The sequence below is a fragment of the Rhipicephalus sanguineus genome, chromosome 9 (genome assembly GCF_013339695.2).
Source record: "Rhipicephalus sanguineus isolate Rsan-2018 chromosome 9, BIME_Rsan_1.4, whole genome shotgun sequence".
NCBI classification, from domain to species: domain Eukaryota; kingdom Metazoa; phylum Arthropoda; class Arachnida; order Ixodida; family Ixodidae; genus Rhipicephalus; species Rhipicephalus sanguineus.
In genome coordinates, this window is record NC_051184.2 from 53,938,060 (window position 1) to 53,957,804 (window position 19,745).

Genomic DNA, 19,745 nt, shown 5'->3' on the forward strand with positions numbered 1-19,745 from the left:
AAAATTCCAGGATGGAACGAGGTTCGAACCTGGGCCCTCTGCGTGGGAGCCCAGTATTCAACCTCTGAGCCATGCCGGTGCTTGAAACTGCTTTGCAAAAAGGTCCTATACAGGCTTCATGTCGGGAAGGAACCACATTAGCATATGCAATATAGCGTGGTAAAAGAGTAGAATAAGCACCAAGCGTCGCACAACGCGAATTCTGTAACCAGACGTCACACAATGCGAATTGCGCAACGAGTAGGTTGTTGAATGCTTCCAACCCATTACAAAGAGCTCTTCCATAATTCTTCATCGTCATCACGCACAGCATCAACAAAGTGCGCATAATGCCTTACATGCGTTTAGCAGGTACCACGGCTGTCTGTATAATGACGAAAAATGGCACAGTGCCTACTGCCCTACTTCTCAAAAATTACAATGATTTATAGCGTAGTGGGTTCCTCGCAAATGCACTTCTGTTGGTTGCCAAGGAAGCCCATAAGGCTCCCATGATCCATTTCCTCAGGGTCTCAATAAAGTCAATTCTCTCTCTCTCTCGCTCTACGTTTCTCTGGCTAAAGTGTGTTATAAAGCGTGGTGGGACAGTTAAATAACGACCGGGCGTCACACAATATGCATTACGTAACTAGTGGGTCGTTTAAAGCTTCCAACCCATTACAAAGGGCGCAACCATAATTATTGATCGTCATCAACCGCCGCATCAACAAACTGCACATAATCGCTTACATATGGTACCTCGCTTCTCCGCAGAACAACGGATAATGTCGTGCTGGGTGCTTCCCAACTTCCCAAAAATTACGCTTTGTTGCGTAGTGGGTACGTTGCTAATGTACCTGTATTAGTAGCCACAGGAGAGTTTATAACAGGCTCTAGAAATGCCGCTCTTCCAGCTTTCGCTGTGACTGTGCTGCGCTTTCCGCGCAGGCCTGGCGTTTTTTTGATTAACGCTGCCACCAAATGTATCCCTCAAACAAGTGGACTGTCTGGCAAACGACGTGTCCCATGGTGGAACACCGAATGTAGAAATGCGCGAAAAAGGCAAACCAAAGCGTGGAGGTTACGTCGGGACTCTCCGACAGCGGAAAATCTTACAAATTTTAAGAACGTAAAGTCACAAGGCAGGAGAACGCGCCGGCAGGCTAGAAGGGAGAGTTGGGTGAAGTTTTTATCGGGCATCAACTCATATACACAGGAGGCTAAAGTCTGGAACAGGGCTGGTAGGGTAGCAGGACGACCAACACATTCACTCCCTCTAGTAAATACACAAGGCGACAGCTTGGAAGACCAGGCGAACTTCTTAGGCGCACACTTCGAACAGGTGTCCAGCTCGTCGCAATACTCCGAGGCTTTCCAGAGGTACAAAACGAGAATAGAAAAAACAGAAATTAGAACGCAAATGCACAAAATACGAGGCCTACAACCAACCTTTTTCCTTAGCTGAGCTTCAGCTAGACTGCTGTAATAATTCCGCCCCAGGTTCTGACCGGGTATTATATGAAATCTTGAAACAGCTATCTTGAAATCTTGAAACCGCTGTTACTAGCTACAGGCCTCTCGGGCGAACGAGTTGCCTGTGCAAACTCTTCAAAAAAATGGTAAACTGCAGGCTAATTCATTTCCTCGAAACAAACAAGTTACTTGACCCGTACCAGTGTGGATTTCGAGAGGGGCGATCTACAACCGACCACTTAATACGGATTGAAGCAGAAATTCGTGAAGCATTTGTCCATAGGCAATTTTTTCTCTCGGTATTTCTTGACATGCAAAAAGCCTACGATACAACATGGCGGTTCGGAATACTGAGAGACCTGTCCCACTTATGTGTATGAGATAAATGTTGGACATAATAGAGAGTTACCTTACGGATCGTACATTCCGTGTCCGAGTGGGAAACATTCTTTCACGACCGTTTGTTCAAGAAACTGGAGTGCCACAAGGTGGTGTCCTCAGCTGCACGCTTTGCTGAACAGCATGTCGTAGTGTGCTGGGTGCCAGGGCACGGAGAGATACAAGGCAACATGTTGGCAGACCAGCTAGCTGCATCCGCCCACGAAAATGCTGCCGCCAATGCACTCATTTCGGTTCCTGCACTTGACCTAAAAGCCCTCCTTAAAAGAAAGCTCAGGGCTTATTGGCAGAGCACATGAGATAGACAAACACATAACAAACTACACGTTATCAAGCCTCATCTGGGTAACTGGCCACCAGTATCAGTCACGCCACACAGAAGTAATACTCACAAGGCTAAGAACAGTACACACTCACACCTTCTCTGGCGGCGATCCACCTTTGTGTGAAAGATGTGGTGAAGCACTAACCGTGCTTCACATTTTAATCCAGTGTAATGACCTAGAAGGGCAACCTAGTAGGGCTTAGAAAACAACATTTTATATACCCTACCGACAACAATTACCATTTCACCCATCAATGTTCATCGGTAGGGAACCTGTTATTGAACATCAGTCACTGTTCGCGTTTTTAAAAGATGTGCATGACTTTCACGTGATTTACCCAGGCATTCCGTAGCACGGCCTCCGAACAGAGGCTGCTGCTGCGGTAGTTACACCTAAAGAAAGCACCTGCCTCGCAGCCCTTGGACTCCAGGGTGCTGACGAGGCATTTGTGCTCGTGCCATGTACCGTTAGTTTTATTATTACAACAACTCGACATTCATTCTCACTACACACACACACACTTCACGTCACGCTCATGATTTTAATGCTTATACGTTTTATCCGCTCTAGGGCGCGGAATTTTAGGCCCCTATACAGCCGTGTAACACCATCATAGCTCACATATCACCGATCATTGCTACACTCTTATCAATTTTCATGGCGCTCTTTGGCCACGCATGGCCCTTGCGCCATTAAAACCCACATATCATCATCATTTATTGGCTATTAACGATGATCCTGAGGGCTTGTTGTGAAATCCGTCCTTGCGTAAAATTTCGGATAGCTACTTGCGAGTCACTCAGTATGAATTTGTGTTTGTTGGAGGTGATAGCCATGGCTACCTCCTCAGCCTCCTCTGTCTTGTTCGTTGTGACAGTGCACTCGTTAATACACATGCCCGACGTGTCAATCGCGACAGCAGTGCGGGCCTTGTGTTCAGGGTATGGTCTTGCATCTACGAAAAGAGCTTGACTGTTTGTGCCGTGGGCTTTGAGCAGTACATTGGCTCTGTGTCTTCTGCGGGCCACGTTCGTGATAGGGGTCATGTTTTTCGGTATCGGGTTAGCGACGATCTTAGCTCTGAGCTTGTTGGGGATGTCATGTTTGATCCCGTGTTGTGCATGGTACATGATTCCTAATTTGGTCATTATGTTTCAAGCTGGGATATGCGCTGAGCTTCCGCTATCTCTTCAAGTGTGTTATGTATTCCTAGCTGAAGAAGTAGGTCTGTTCTCGCATACTCTGGTATTCCTATCGCTTGTTTGTAGGCCTTCCGGATGAGCGCATTCATTTTGTTGGTTTCTGCTTTTTGCCAGTTGTGGTATGCTGCTACATACGTAGGCCTGTATTAGGCGGATTACGTGGGATTCTTTCATGCCTTGCAGTTATCACTAATAATATTTTTTATGAAATATTAGCCCGCATTGTATAATTAGGAAATTGTACTGTTACGTTCATTCATTGCACCCATTTATTTATTTTGTTCCTCTCCAATGCGAACCTGTCCCGGTATTCGAATGGTCATTAAACATGCTCTATCTGGCACTTCTGTCTAGTTCCACCGTGACCGCTTATACATACGGGCTGCCGTAGGGGGTCATAAATCGGACTCACTGAGTAGTGGCAAACCACGGCAATCAGCTCCAGAACACTGTCGGGTACCACACCATTAAGCACTAATCTTATACTCGTAGAACGTACTGTTCTGCGCAAGAATTTAGAGAGCTATGTTACTATAACCAACTGGTTAGAATATATGTTTCTCTCAGCCGATGCAGTGCCCGTAGAATGATGTAGCCAAATATGCCGAAATATGTGTTCGGAGGAAAAAACGATATGCCAGATAACCAAGCCTCGAAAATTCGACGGAATCTAGTTCAGAATGTGGGGCACAGTGCAAGGAAATTAATTACTTTATAAAAATATTTACAGGTTCTGTTTAACCTTGAAACGATACAGTCAACTACACGTAGAAAAACTGTTTGGGAAATATGATACGGGGTAAGGCATTTGTTGTCACAATTTTTGTGCGATGTTCAACAAATGAATCGGTACGAGCCATTTGCCAAAACACAACTTCTCTATCAACGCTGAATAAGCGCACTTAGCACAGCTTATCCCCATCCTTTAAGCCACCTTGTCGCTCCACCACGGTAAGCGCCTGACCCGTCCAACGCAACGCCGGAATGTCGTTACACTCTTCCAACCCCTATGTAGTACCCGCCCTGAGACTCCTCTTGACAATATACAGTAGTCTGTATATTGTCTCGTCGCGGAGTATTGCTGGTCTGTTTGGTTCTATGCTGTGACATATGTGCCAGTGAGAAAAACGAGCTCCATTCCTCGCTTCGCTGTAATCACCGAAAAATGGCGCCACTCGTATCGTCTTTTCCTTGAAGTGTTTGAATTGGCAGAGCAAAAAACAAAAAAAAATAGCGCGGATCTCGTGGGCACCCATGGTTCTGGCTTGTGTAGACTTCCACCCTCTTGCCTGTCCCTTTTCCAGCCCTCGCTATACTGTACTATACATGGTTATGCTTACTCTCTTTTTCGTTATCTCGCTGTTTTTCTGAACTTAAAGCCATGGTAAAAAACGATAGCAGAATGAGTGTTAACCGGGCTCCATATTCAATGGGGTGTATTTACGCATGCCCCCAGCTGACGATGGAACAAAAATTATCCATAGCCCGGACAGCGATCTTGATAATCATATGGCTTTCTGTGCTAAGAAAACGAGGTGTCGATGTGTCCTGCTACTCGGAGCTGGCAGTCCCGTTGCATACGTCGAGTTGCCCGCCAGTAGAACTGTCGCAGATGGATGGATGCTCATAGGAATTCTTGAGTCGGCATAGTTCGTTCCCTGTTTGAGGGGGGAATTATGAGCAAAGCAAATGTCCATGTGTCAGTCAAAATCTACAAACAAATTCGAGCAGCAGACGACGGTTGCAGAGGTGCGCTAGCTGTCTTCAAAGCAAAGAGAAGAAAATGTAATTAGTTCACTTACAACACACGCGTCTTCCTATGTTGCGTGTTTCAGGGGCAGCTTGCACGGTGGACTGTATCCGCCAGCGTGTAATTTCACCCATGGCTGGAAAGCTTGTATTTGTCATTTAAAAAAAAGGGACATGTTTCTAGCCATGGGTGAACTTTACGCGGCTGGTGGAAGTCCTTCGTGCAAGCCGCCCCTACTTTCAGATCGTGTACGGGAACCAAAAAAATTCATAAACGAGCGACAGGCACCTGCCACTAGATGCCCGGGGGGCCAGCGAGATTTGACGGTGTGCCGAAAAAAGGCACGGCGTCGTCAAATCATGTCCCCCACACTCCGGTGGCCCAGTGCTGCCTCAGCCCGCAATCCTTCAGGCGGAATCGAACCTCGGCCCGCAGAGTGTGAGCTCGACACTCTGCACACTAAGCCACAGTAGTGGCACGGCCAGCTTCCTTCGTGGCAGCTACACATACGCACGGCTGATTCTTATCGCATAGAAATGGATGCCGTAGTTCGGCTGCACTCGGCGCCTTCTTGCACCGTTCGCTTCGCCCTTTCCCTCCTTCTGGCGTTCACAAAGACTGACCGTTGTCGATAGTATGACGTAGTGCGCCTGCGCAGTCGATTCCTGCTTTCTCTTTGCCGTGGCGCCTGTTCTGGGTTACAGTGAAACCTCGGTGATACGAATCTGGCGGGGTTACCAAAAATATTCCCATCACCAGAAAACATGGAAAATGAGTGTGCGACAAACGAAAGTTGGCATACGTTTACGCTCAGTGGCTCTCAGGGCCGCAGTGACGTCATGAACAGCTTTGAATGATTGCCAGTAAAGTTTTTAAACGATCATACTTGTACGCATATATAAGGTGCATGCGCGCGTGTGCAAATAATGAACCAGATGTGTTGTGTCCCGTGACCGCTAGTAGCCCCTTCGTAATCTTACTACGCTTATCTGCATGACACCAAAGTACTGCGGCGAAAGAAGCGCTTTGCACACGTTTGATGGAGGCCGAGTTCCTTCAAAACCGCCCGCTTTATCTTTTGGGGTCTTCGTGCACCTTTCATGGCGGACCCGCAGCCTCAGTCTTGTTTCATAAAACGTCTGATTGCGGGGAGATGGCAGGCACGTGGTAACACAGTACAAAGACGCTGCTGCCTCGAGCACAAGAGCACGCACGCGTCGAAAAAAAAAAAGCGCGACCTCAACGTCATCTGTAACGCGAAGGCGCCTAGAGGCCTCCTATATTCGCGAGCATTATCTCGGAGACAACGACGCACTGCTGTTGGTCGCGCGTGACTGCCGCGACAGCGCGGGCCGCAAATTAGTACTGCAATACATTACAGGCTAATGGGCCTCGGCCGGGACCACAGAAAAATTCGTATGAGCCGTGATCGTATCACCGAGGTTTTACGCATGAATCCGTGCATTTCTTCTTTTTCGAGACTGCCGCGGTGCTCGGCTGCTGACCGGAAGCCGAATTTCGATGTCAGTGCACGTGAAAGAACACCACACGGTTGAAATTCCGGAGCCCTCCAGTACGACTTCCTCGTAATGGTGGTATTGACACTCGCGATTTAGCGAACGAATGCCGTCGTGTTTGCACGTGCCTACGCAAGTATGGGTGTTGGGATACCGACTGCAATACAATATGGGTACTTGGGCAAAATACGGACACGTAATGTGTCCTGGTCCGACCACATTAGGGCAGTCTCTGCTAGCGCCTCGAAAGCACTAGGTTTCTTGAGACGAAAGCTGCACCATCAAGCAAACTATCCCACTGGTTCGCCTTGAACTAGAATATGCCTATTCGATTTGGTCTCCCCATCAAAAATACGTAATTGCCGTAATACGTAAATACGCCGTAGTGGAGGGCTCTGGAAATTTCGACCACCTGGGGTTCTTTAACGTGCACCTAAATCTACGTACACGGGCCTGAAACATTCTCGCCTTCATCGAAAATGCAGCCGCCGCGGCCTTCGGGTCAGCAGTCGAGCGCCATAACCACTAGACCACCGTGGCGGGGCCTGTAAGGCACCTTGAAATAAAAAGAGCCTTCCGAAGGAACGGTTCGTTTATGAAACGTCAGCCGACTCCAGGTTTCGCCCGTACCGCAATGCTATCATGAAGGAGCGGAATGCCTCTTCGCTGTATCGTACTTGAGGTGAAATGTGCAGGTGTGGATTATGCGCTATCACGCATTGGTCCAATGTGTGCAGTTGCTCTTGCGAAAAAGCATAACAACCGAAGCTCTTCAGCTCACGATAGAACGGCGAATGTCGAACTATCGCCGATCGATGCCAGTTATGCGCATGAGCTTCGGAACTTAAAGCTTTCGTTATGCCGCGTGCGGTTCGCCCTATCCATGCACGGGAGGAAATATACTCGTATTGAGAAAGTGAACGCGATTTCTCCGATGATTAGTGTATTGGGGCCTGCACGGTGTGTAGGCTCAGTGGAGGAAAACATACAATTGAAAACGTCTCTTCTTACAGGTGGATCACCGGGATTCCTTCTGGCGAGCCCGCGAAGGTGAGCGATAGTTCCAGCTTTTGTAATGTGTCGACGATTAGTCCGCTGAGCAGTCTTGGAGGTGTGCTGCCAGGGCCGCGTAACGATGGTTGTACTTTTCGTAAGGGTCCGTGTCTTCGAATGATACATTCGTCACAGCCATCCAGTTCATATTTCGCAGGATGGTGTTTCGTGCAAAATAGCACTGCTCTCGCATATTCAGGGACATTGCAGGAAGGATCCATTTAATGTGGGGTGTGCCGGTACGTTCATACGTCGTTGTGTTCAGCGGGGAATAATCCATGTCATCGATGTTCGCTGCAGTGTTCATAACCGTAGTGGTAATGCACCATCCAGTACAGGATGAAGCGCTTGTGGTTCAACGACAGTAGTTGCAATTACACTTCCGAAAGCTGGCCTTTGTGATACCTGGTTTTTTCTGTAAGTTATTGCTTTGGAAGTCGTTCATTGTGTTAATGGACTGTGGTAAGGAATATGGAAGATTCGATAATGCAGTTGCGGTGCAACTGACAGACACTTGTGATCTTGTACCTATACAATAGAAGTGTACGTATGGTTCTCGCAGGTGGTTGCATCATAGCGCTGTCCGCATTTTCACGCATGGTATGACCAGTGTTGTGCCGATTACGAGACCTCCTCAGTTCGTTTGATGAGACCGAGCTTATGGTCCAATTGCAGTGCCAGTGTCTTTTTTCGTTAGGGTTCGTAATTGACGGTGTTCAACGCCGCTATGTCTGCAATTCCAGTGTCTTTCATTTGGGTTCCTGATCGATAGTGTCCATGGTGTCATCCTTTAGCGCTGCTGATCTCTTTTCATTAGGGTTACTGATGGACAGTGTTGAACATTGCTTGTGGTTGAATTACACATCCGAAAGCTGGTCCTTGTGACACCTGGTTGGTTCTGCAAGATGGTGCTTTGGAAGTCGTTCATTCTGGTAGTGGACTGTGGTACGGAATATCGAAGATGCGATAATGCAGTTGCAGTGCAAGTGACTGACACTTCTGATATTATACCTGTACAATAGAAGTGTACGTATGGTTCTGCACCGTTCCGCTACGGGAGATCATAGCGCTGTCGGCATTTTGGCGCATGTTATAGCTAGTGTTGTGTCGATTACGAGACTTCCTCTGTTCGTTTGATGGGACTGCTGCTCCAGCTGACTCGGCGTATGGTCGCGGTGTAGCAGGGCGCACTGCAGCTTTACTGTCACTTACCTACGTATACGTTGCACTGCGTGGTGCCTTCTTCGTACCCGTACAGGTGACTGAATACCGGAACTCGACAGTGTCCATGGTTGCTATAACTGCATTCGTTAGCGTTGCTGATCTACAATTGCCGTGACAGTGTCTTTTTCATTAGGGTTCCTGATATAGCGGCGTTCAACGCCGTCTAACTGAATGATATGTGTACAATTGCAGTGTCTTTCATTTGGGTTCCTGATCGACAGTGTCCATCGTTGCTATGTGTCATTCGTTAGCGCTGCTGATCTACAGTGTCTTTCAAATTAGGGTTTCTGATCACACCCTGTCGCCCTATTGTTCTCTAGACGCAATGAGAGCCTGTTTCACATTCGCTAGATTTTATTGCTCTGCAGTTTTCGCAATGGCCATTTCTTCCTCTGGCCGCCGTCCGTGGAACCTGCAGAATAGAAACGGGGATCAGTACGTCACCATTCGTTAAGATATCATGCAGACTGTGTTCTCAGTAACTGCGCATGCAGGTGTCGCGAAAGCATTCAACCCTAGGTTTTTCGTGCACTTTAAACTCCACGACTCTTTCGTACGGTTATTTAGGTGTGCTTATCACTGGTCTGAAATAATTACGAAGTTAGTGGCAGACACATTGAGAACACTTCGCTTTCCGAGTAACATCGGAGTGTGAGTCAGTAAACAACTTTATTGAACGATCCGGCAAAACAAGGTGAGGGGAATTGGGGTGGTGCAGACTCTTGCGTGCATGCGAGCCGCGAAGGGGGAGCCCCTCGCGCTGCGAGGGTGGCATGTCTCTGTGGGTAGGTTTGCTCGTGTCTTTTGCTGCATGTTGGTAGCCGAGGTCCTGGATTCCCCTAGTTGACGTCCTGTGAGCGGTCCGTCGTGCCGGGTTTCTGCAGGTCCAGGAGTTCGAGGACGTGCCGAACTGTGTCCCGTTGAGTTTCGTACTCCTCGCTGGTGATCTTCTTGTCGATCTCTTGAGGTATCTGCCCGTTTTGGGTGGGGGAGGCAAGCACTCCCACAGTATGTGGTTCTGGGTGGCTCGTGCCCTCCCGCACCTTTGGCACGTATCTGTGTGGTAGATTTCCGGACAGATGTGTTTGGTCAGTACCGGAGTCCAAATCGCGCTTGCTTGTAGTTGTCGTAGGGTGGTCGCTTCGTTGCGTGTGAGATCCCTATGGGGTGGTGCATATTTGATGCCACTGCAGGACTTCGCCGTACTGGGTGATGGTGTCTTCGCTCTCGAGGGGCAGTGATGGGAGCCCGCGTCTCCCTGTCTGCCTCCTCGTTGCGGTTTAGGTCCCCAGTATGTGCTGGAAACCATTTGATTGTGACATTATTTGTCATTCTTCCGTGTTGTGTTAGCGCGGTTAGCACCCTCGTCGTGGTGGGGTGGACGCTGTCGTTCGAGTAGTTGATGACCGCCGTCTTCGCATCGCTCAGTATCGTGTGACAGCCTGTAGTGTGCATTGCAAGCGCTATGGCATATTCTTCCGCCTGCACTGGTGTTTTTTATCTGATAATTCCTGCAGAGGTGATTTCTCCGGCGCTTGCCCTAAGAACTGCCGCTGCATAGGCATTCTTCATGTGGGGGTATTTGGCCACGTCCACGTAATAGGCGTGTGGATCGTCCCGATGGTTCTTCGTTAGCGCAATCGCTCGTGCCCTTCTTCGTTCATGGTCGTTTTGTGGGTGCATGTGTTTCGGTATAGGTGGTATTCTGATTCTGCGTATTCCATCTTGGGGTAGGGGAGTCGCTTCTTTTGGTGACATATGCGATACTGTCTTGCCTATTCTGTTCAGGATGGCTCTTCCCGTTCTTGTTTGTGCCAGACGATGGTATTATGCTTTCTGTTGGGCTTCTATGATCTCGAGCGTATTGTGGCTAATTGCAAAGGATTGCGTTAGTCGTAGCAGGCTATCTTCTTTCATGCCTTGCTGCTTCGTAGCGACCTCGTGTGATTTTTGTACGTACTTCACCCATTAGGGTCCTTTCGGTGTTCTTCCTGTTTCGGAGCCTAGAACTTTTAGTGCTTTGACCCTGGGGATTTGTTCTGATAGTAACGTCGATGGGTTGCTTCTTGAAGTGCATGCCTTGAGGGGTGAATAGCATGAATTCGGACTTTTCTGGGGAGCATTTCAACCCTGTATGTTGTAGGTAGTTTTCGACTGCCGATACCGCTTCTTGTGAGGCTTCTTCGAGTTGTCCAGCACTTCCTTGCGTTGTCCAAATCGTGATATCGCCTGCATATATGGTGTGTTTGACTCCCTCCACGCTGTTGAGTTTGTTGGCAACCCCGATCATTACGAGATTGAACAGCAGTGGGACCCTTGTGGTGTGCCACTACTTCCGAGGTCTAGCCCCAGTACTGCCACGTTATCCTTGGTCGTGTTGTCTATGACTTCGTGCTTGAGTAGGAGCATTGCGTCTTGTGTGCATAGCTTGGCGTCTGGGTACAGATGCTCCTCTTCCAGGTATATCTGCCAGCGATTCAGCAGGACGTGCTCTAACAACTTCCCAACGCATGACGTGAGGGAAATTGGTCTTAAATTTCCGATACTTGGTGGCTTGTTTGGTTTTGGTATCAGAACTGTTTTGGCTGTTTTCCATTGCTGTGGCAGTTTGCCGTTCTTCCAGCATTTGTTGAAATACTGAGTGAGGGCTGATAGTGCCGTGTCACTGAGGTTTCGTAGTGCCTTATTGGTGACCCGGTCTGGTCCGGGGGCCGACCTGCAGTTGATCGAGTGAAGCGCTGCACGCACCTCCCATTCCTCGATGTCTCTGTCGAGGGAGGTATTGTCCGCCCCGGCATACTTCGGTAACGGATCTATCGGTGATTCTGGTACGTATTTGGCATTGAAGCGTTTCTTTACTTCCTCTTCTCCGATTTCGTTGACTGCCTTGTATATGGTTCTGTTGAGGTTGTAATGCTGTGTACTCTTGGTGCGTTGTTCGTCCGGCAGGTGCCGCAAGAGTTTCCAAGTCTTGCCTTTGTGTAATTGTCCGTCTGCGTCTTGACATGCGGGTCTCACGCAAGATCGCTCGAAGAACGCCACCCGCTGTTGCATGTGTTCGCGAAACGGAACACTCTACTGCATTTCCGAAGAACTGCGGCGTGGTAACCCGTGTTCCGTTGCAACTACGGCCGTAATAACAGCATCTTCCGGGCACTGTAATGCATTACGTTAGTATTATCGTGTACGAAGCTTACCTCACTGCTGAAGCAGCAATCCTGGCAGCGCTAACCTGAATGTATACAACGTGTCCGGTATGTTACTGCAGCGAGTGGTAATGCAAGTTTTCTATATCTCGCAGCAATCGACGAGCCATGAAAGACATCGCGACAACGCAGCCATGTGCCCCACCGCCAGTCTCCCGATACGCCCGTTCAGCCGCTGAGGGCCTCTCGATGTTGCGATCACTACTGCCAAGGAACGCGGAGGGTCCCGACGTTTTCAATAAACGATGTGTCGTTACTTCCTTGTGTGTGTGTGTTTCTTTCCTCGGACGAAATGTGCGTACTCACGAATGATTTGTCAGCTGCCTGAACGGTCCCGATGACGTCGTTGCGCGGTGTGTTCCAGCAGGGCAGGCCCTTTCACAGCTCCGGTTCCTCCAAAGCGTTGCTTGATGACAGTGGCCCAGAAGAGTACGCCGCGGTTCGGAAGCCACTGCAATGCAATGGTTACGCCAATACCATCATCTCATCGGCTGAGGTTAGAGTATGATAGCGCACTCTTCAAGGAACATCGCATGCAGCTTGAACGACTACAATTTAACCACCGTAACAACCCTGCGCAGTCTCCTATACTCCACGGCTACCGGATAAAAACAGCATACATAGCTTCGCTTTACGCAAACCGCTATACACGCAAGTGTACATGGCGGATTGGTAGAAATGTCATTGCGAACTACACGTCAAGTACAGCAAAAGTTCACGCGACGCTGCCTCCACGAAAAATACGACTTTCCGCTCTAGTAGTGCGTACTAGAGTCTTTTGGTGTATCACGCGGACCATTTTACTGCGAAGATTCACATGGGCACGTGTATTTTTCCTGTTCGTGAGCGATGCGCCGCTCGCGACCGGTCTGCTACTAACACACCGCCAAGCGCATACGGCCCACGTACCCTGTTGCTTCACCGGTCATCCACCTTTGCCATTGAAACGTGTGGAGTGTTCATTTATTTCCGGGGACATTCGACAGATTAATTGTTCTCATGAGAACACCGCGTACTCTTCACAAACTTGAGGTGTAAGGAAGGGGCGACACAGTTTCATAATAGAACACCAGCGGGATATCTGGCGCTAGTGTCTATGGCAGCTGCCATGCATGACGCTTCAGCCAAGTCGTTGTGTCTTAACTTTCAAGTCCGCTCACGAGGTTCACCATTAACCGTATTAGGGCTGACGTTTGAGGACCGAATTAATCAGCATGAATGTCGCACACCAGCCGCAGAAGTACATGCACGATGACGTGAGTGGAATTCCCTCGCTAAAACAAACGAAAGGCAGCGCTGCCTTCCATGCATGCATCATTTGTATGAGCGTTTGCCAAAGATGCCTGTTATAACCCAGAAAAATCGCCATGGCAAAGACAACGCAGTAATTGACTGCAGGCACTCTACGTCATACCATCGATAACGGTCAGTCTTTGTGAACGCCAGAAGGAGGGAAAGGGCCAACGGTGCAAGAAGGCGCCGAGTGCAGCCGAACTACGGCATCCATTTCTATGCGATAAGCCGTGCGTACGTGTAGCTGCCACGAACGAAGCTGGCCGTGCCACTACTGTGGCTTAGTGTACAGAGTGCCGAGCTCACACTCTGCGGGCCGAGGTTCGATTCCGCCTGAAGGATTGCGGGCTGAGGCAGCACTGGGCCACCGGAGTGTGGGGGACATAATTTGACGACGCCGTGCCTTTTTTCGGCACACCGTCAAATCTCGCTGGCCCCCTGGGCATCTAGTGGCAGGTGCCTGTCGCTCGTTCATGCATTTTTTTGGTTCCCGTACACGATCTGAAAGTAGGGGCGGCTTGCACGAAGGACTTCCACCAGCCGCGTAAAATTCACCCATGGCTAGAAAGATGTCATTTAAAAATGACAGAGACAAGCTTTCCAGCCATGGGTGAAATTACACGCCGGCGGATCCAGTCCATCGTGCAAGCTGCCCCTGAAACACGCATGTGTTCACATGCATGGTTAACACGCGTTTCTGCTATCGTCTTTAACCATGGCTCGCGGCGTCGTCCGGAATTTAAGTTCAGAAAAACAGCGAGATAAAGAGAGTGAGCATAACCGTGTATAGTACAGTATAGCGAGGGGTGGGACAGGCAAGAGGGTGAAAGTCTACACAAGCCAGAACCATGGGTGCCACGAGATCCGCGCTAATTTTTTTGTTTTTTACTCTGCCACTTCAAGGAAAAGACGATACGAGTGGCGCCATTTTTCGGTGATTACAGCTAAGCGAGGAATGGAGCTCGTTTTTTTCACTGACACATATGTCACAGCATAGACCTAAACAGACCAGCAATACTCCGCGACGAAACAATATACAGACTACTGTCAAGAGGAGTCTATGGGCGGGGTACTACATAGGGGTTGGAAGAGTAACAACATTCCGGCGTTATGTTGGACGGGTCAGGCGCTTACCGTGGTGGAGCGACAAGGTGGCTTAAAGGCTCCAGATAAGCTGTGCTAAGTGCGCTTAATGAGCGTTCATACAGAAGTTGTGCTTTGGCAAATGGCTCGTACCGATTCATTTCTTGAACATCGCACAAAAATTGTGACAACAAATGCCTTACCCCGTATCATATTTCCCACACAGTCTTTCTACGTGTAGTTGACTATGAAAATATTTGCAGGTTCTGTTTATCCTTGAAACGATAAAGTAATTCATTTCCTTACACTGTGCCCCACATTCTCAACTAGATTCCGTCGAATTTTTGAGGCTTGGTTATCTGGCATATCGTTTCCTCCTTCGAACACATATTTCGGCATATTTGGCAACATCATTCTCATGCCACGTCTACGGGCATTGCATCGGCTGAGAGAAACATTTATTCTAACCAGTTGGTTATAGTAACATAGCTCTCTAAATTCTTGCGCAGAACAGTACGTTCTACGAGTATAAGATTAGTGCTTAATGGTGTTCTCGAGCTACTTATCGTGGTTTGCCACTACTCAGTGAGTCCGATTTATGACCCCGTAGGGCAGCCCGTATGTATAAGCGGTGAAGGTGGAGCTAGACAGAAGTGCCAGATAGAGCATGTTTAATGACCATTCGAATACCGGGACAGGTTCGCATTGGAGAGGAACAAAATAAATAAATGGGTGCAATGAATGAACGTAACAGTACAATTTCCTAATTATACAATGCGGGCTAATATTTCATAAAAAATATCATTAGTGATAACTGCAAGGCATCAAAGAAGCCCACGTAATCCGCCTAATACAGGCCTTCGTAATAAGCCACATAACGTATGTAGCAGCATACCACAACTGGCAAAAAGCTGAAACCAACAAAATAAATGCGCTCATCCGGAAGGCCTACAAACAAGCGATAGGAATACCAGAGTATGCGAGCACAGACCTACTTCTTCAGCTAGGAATAACACACTTGAACAGATAGCGGAAGCTCAGCGCATATCCCAGCTTGAACGGCTCACAACAACCAAAACGGGAAGAAACATAGTGACCAAATTAGGAATCATGTACCATGCACAACATGGGATCAAAAATGACATCCCCAACACGCTCAGAGCTAAGATCGTCGCTAACCCGATACCGAAAAACATGACCCCTATCACGAACGCGGCCCGCACAAGACACAGAGCCAATGTACTGCTCAAAGCCCACGGCACAAACAGTGAATCTCTTTTCGTAGATGCAAGCCCATACCCTCAACACAAGGCCCACACTGCTGTCGCGATTGACACGTCGGGCATGTGTATTAACGAGTGCACTGTCACAACCAACAAGACAGAGGAGGCTGAGGTAGCCATGGCTATCACCTCCAACAAACACAAATTCATACTGAGTGACTCGCAAGGACGGATTTCACAGCAAGCCCTCAGAATCATCATTAATAGCCAAGAATTGATGATGATATGTGGGTTTTAATGGCGCAAGGTCCATGCGTGGCCAAAGAGCGCCATGAAAATTGATAAAAGTGTAGCAATGATCGGTGATTTACGATGGTATGTAAGGGATGTGAGCTATGATGGTCTTACATGGCTGTATAGGGGCCTAAAATTCCGCGCCCTAGAGCGGGTAAAACGTATAAGCATTAAAATCATGAGCGTGACGTGAAGTGTGTGTGTGTAGTGAGAATAAATGTCGAGTTGTTGTAATAATAAAACTAAGGGTACATGGCACGAGCACAAACGCCTCATCAGCGCCCTGGAGTCCAAGGGCTGCGAGGCAGGTGCTTTCTTTAGGTGTAACTACCGCAGCAGCAGCCTCTGTTCGGAGGCCGTGCTACGGAATGCCTCGGTAAATCACGTGAAAGTCATGCACATCTTTTAAAAACGCGAACAGTGACTGATGTTCAACAACAGGTTCCCTACCGATGAACATTGATGGATGAAATGGTGATTGTTGTCGGTAGGGTAATATAAAATGTTGTTTTCTAAGCGTGTCTAGGTCATTACACTGGATTAAAATGTGAAGCACGGTTGGTGCTTCACCACATCTCTCACACAAAGGTGGATCGCCGCCAGAGAGAAGGTGTGAGTGTGTACTGTTCTTAGACTTGTGAGTATTACTTCTGTGTGGCGTGACTTTGATACTGGTGGCCAGTTACCCAGGTGAGGCTTGATAACGTGTAGTTTATGTGTTTGTCTATCTCGTGTGCTCTGCCAATAAGCCCTGAGCTTTCTTTTAAGGAGGGGTTTTAGGTCAAGTGCAGGAACGGAAATGAGTGCATTGGCGGCAGCATTTTCGTGGGCGGATGCAGCTAGCTGGTCCGCCAACTTGTTGCCTTGTATCTCTCGGTGCCCTGGCACCCAGCACACTACGACATGCTGTTTGAGTGTGTGGACCGTGCACAGGAGTGAATAGAGTGACACAAGGACAGCGTTTTTATGCTTTTTGAGAGTTCTCAGGGCTTTTACTACGTAAGTATGGCGTTAGCCTCTGCTGTGAAGATGCTTGTATTCGGGTGTAGAACGCCGGCATTGGAAAAGGATGAACCAACAGCTGCGTAAGACACAGAATTACTGGACTTTGAGGCATCTGTAAAGAATTCTGGACAAGTGTATTTGTGCTGTAGTTCGAGGAAATATGTACGGATATGTGCAATAGGCGCGTGTTTTGTAACTTCCACGAAAGATATATCGCAGTCTGTAAGCTGCCATAGCGGGAGACGAGCAGCGGGGGCCATTAGACAGTGTTCAAGAAGTGGAACAACCACTGAACGAAAACGTATGCGAACTTTCGTTTGTCGCACACTCATTTTCCATGTTTTCTGGTGATGGCAATATTTTTGGTAACCCCGCGAGATTCGTATCACCGAGGTTTCACTGTAACCCAGAACAGGCGCCACGGCAAAGAGAAAGCAGGAATCGACTGCGCAGGCGCACTACGTCATACTATCGACACCGGTCAGTCTTTGTGAATGCCAGAAGGAGGGAAAGGGCGAAGCGAACGGTGCCGAGTGCAGCCGAACTACGGCATCCATTTCTATGCGATAAGCCGTGCGTACGTGCAGCTGCCACGAACGAAGCTGGCCGTGCCACTACTGTGGCTTAGTGTGCAGAGTGTCGAGCTCACACTCTGCGGGCCGAGGTTCGATTCCAGCTGAAGGATTGCGGGCTGAGGCAGCACTGGGCCACCGGAGTGTGGGGGACATGATTTGACGACGCCGTGCCTTTTTTCGGCACACCGTCAAATCTCGCTGGCCCCCCGGGCATCTAGTGGCAGGTGCCTGTCGCTCGTTTATGCATTTTTTGGTTCCCGTACATGATCTGAAAGTAGGGGCGGCTTGCACGAAGGACTTCCACCAGCCGCGTAAAGTTCACCCATGGCTAGAAACATGTCCCTTTTTTTTAAATGACAAATACAAGCTTTCCAGCCATGGGTGAAATTACACGCTGGCGGATACAATCCACCGTGCAAGCTGCCCCTGAAACACGCAAGACGCATGTATTATAAGTGAACTGATTACATTTTCTTTGCCTCTGCAACCGTCGTCTGGAGTGCCTTCGGGCGCGTCCCTGCTGTACGCGCGCGAAACGACGCTCCAATTTGTTTGTAGATTTTGACTGACACATGGACATTTGCTTTGCTCATAATTCCCCCCTCAAACAGGGAACTTCTACTGGCGGGAACTCGACGTTTTCAACGGGACTGCCAGCTCCGAGTAGCAGGACACATCGACACCTCACTTTTTTAGCACACAATGGAAAGAAAGCCATATGGTTATCGAGATAGCTGTCCGGGCTATGGATAATTATTCTTCCATCGTGAGCTGGAGGCATGCATAAACGATGGGAACAGGCCTCTGTACATCCGAGTACAAGGCACTAACGGCACCAGCCGTAACATTCACGAATGTAGGGGGGGGGGGGCTATTTCGTACGCGTTTTGTCACAGAACGGAGGTGGTCTGTTCTGATTGGTGGAGGCTCGTTTGGCATGGAAGCTGCCACTTTGCTTTCGCACCACGACTGAATCCAAGCCGAGAAGTGAACAAATTGCGCTTCTCAACTAATGCGGTGCTTTCCCTTACATTTAGTCCCACTGCGAGAGAAACAATGGCTCTCGCAAGTTATCGTTCCTTGGGATGCTGAAATTTGTAAGTCACGTCATATACAATGAAGTGCAACCGCAGTGGGCAAAATGTCATTTATGTTATAGCAAGTACAGCACTTCGCGTTTTTTTTTTTTGTGCCGGATTTCAGTGACCTAAAACATCGGCGGGAGGGGGGCGACTTCCCTTAATTGTGCTCTGTAACGCTTTTTCTTGCCGAGAACGATGCAAAAATACGGATTTATTTGCTTATTTCACTCTACCAGTTTTCAAGCAACTAAAGAAATATTCAAAGACGCATTATTCGCAAGGTATCTTTTGTGTGTGTGTGAAAATGTGCAGAGGATTGCCTGCACTGCACCACGGAAAGTGTCTAGTCTTCGGTGCAGAAAATGTCTCTCTCGAATTTAAAAAATAAAGCGCACGGAAGCGAGTCCGCGAAAATAAACCTTGGACGCGCCGGCGGGGGTTCCACTGCCGATGCGTCGAAACTATGCTGCTATGCGTAAGAGCTGTCACACTCTCAGGAGACCTGAAATTCATCATTTCATGAAACTTCGGCACACTAAGGCATTTTTTCCCCTGAGCGGATCTGTTCCGCTGGCACGTGGAGGAGCTAGTTTCTAAATCAGCCGAGATGATTTGAGCGTGTTTTTAAAATTTTTTACTGCTGTTAGAGCGAATGATAACACGGCAAAATGAATCACGGTAGCTTAACCGCGGCGCCCCCAAATGCTTGTTTCATGGCGGACGAGCTCAGCTCGTCTTCGGTAGGGAGAGGTTTAAACATCACATTCGCATCACTTGACAGTATGGCGCGCTCTCCGTAAAACCAACTCTGAAGCCCTTCCAAAGAGCAGTTGCACGAAAGTGAAAGCTGCTTTTCGTTTCAAAAGGCACTGGATAAAACACCACCTTTCGGAGAGGCTAGGGGTTACCACTGACGTGTCGCACATGTTCATTACGCTGGGATTAAAAATGTAAAGTAGCTGAGATATCCCTGTTAATACACCGCTATTTATGTCGCCATTACCCAGAAGTGTGAATCCGATTGCCCGTGTCGAGAAAGAATTTGTTAAGAGAACACCTCA

The 19,745-nt window shown here is 48.5% G+C and overlaps 1 long non-coding RNA gene across 1 annotated transcript in view; it reads right to left on the bottom strand.

The window, feature by feature from the left end:
- Positions 1 to 9,274: 9,274 nt before the first annotated feature.
- The window catches only part of LOC125759829 (uncharacterized), a 59,854-nt gene continuing 49,383 nt past the window's right edge, over positions 9,275 to 19,745 (bottom strand). Inside the window, exons 2-3 of the long non-coding RNA XR_007417533.1 lie at positions 12,436 to 12,580; positions 9,275 to 9,335 (exon numbers count right to left, since the gene is read on the bottom strand). This is a non-coding gene — a long non-coding RNA (uncharacterized LOC125759829). The remainder of the gene's footprint in view (positions 9,336 to 12,435; positions 12,581 to 19,745) is intronic.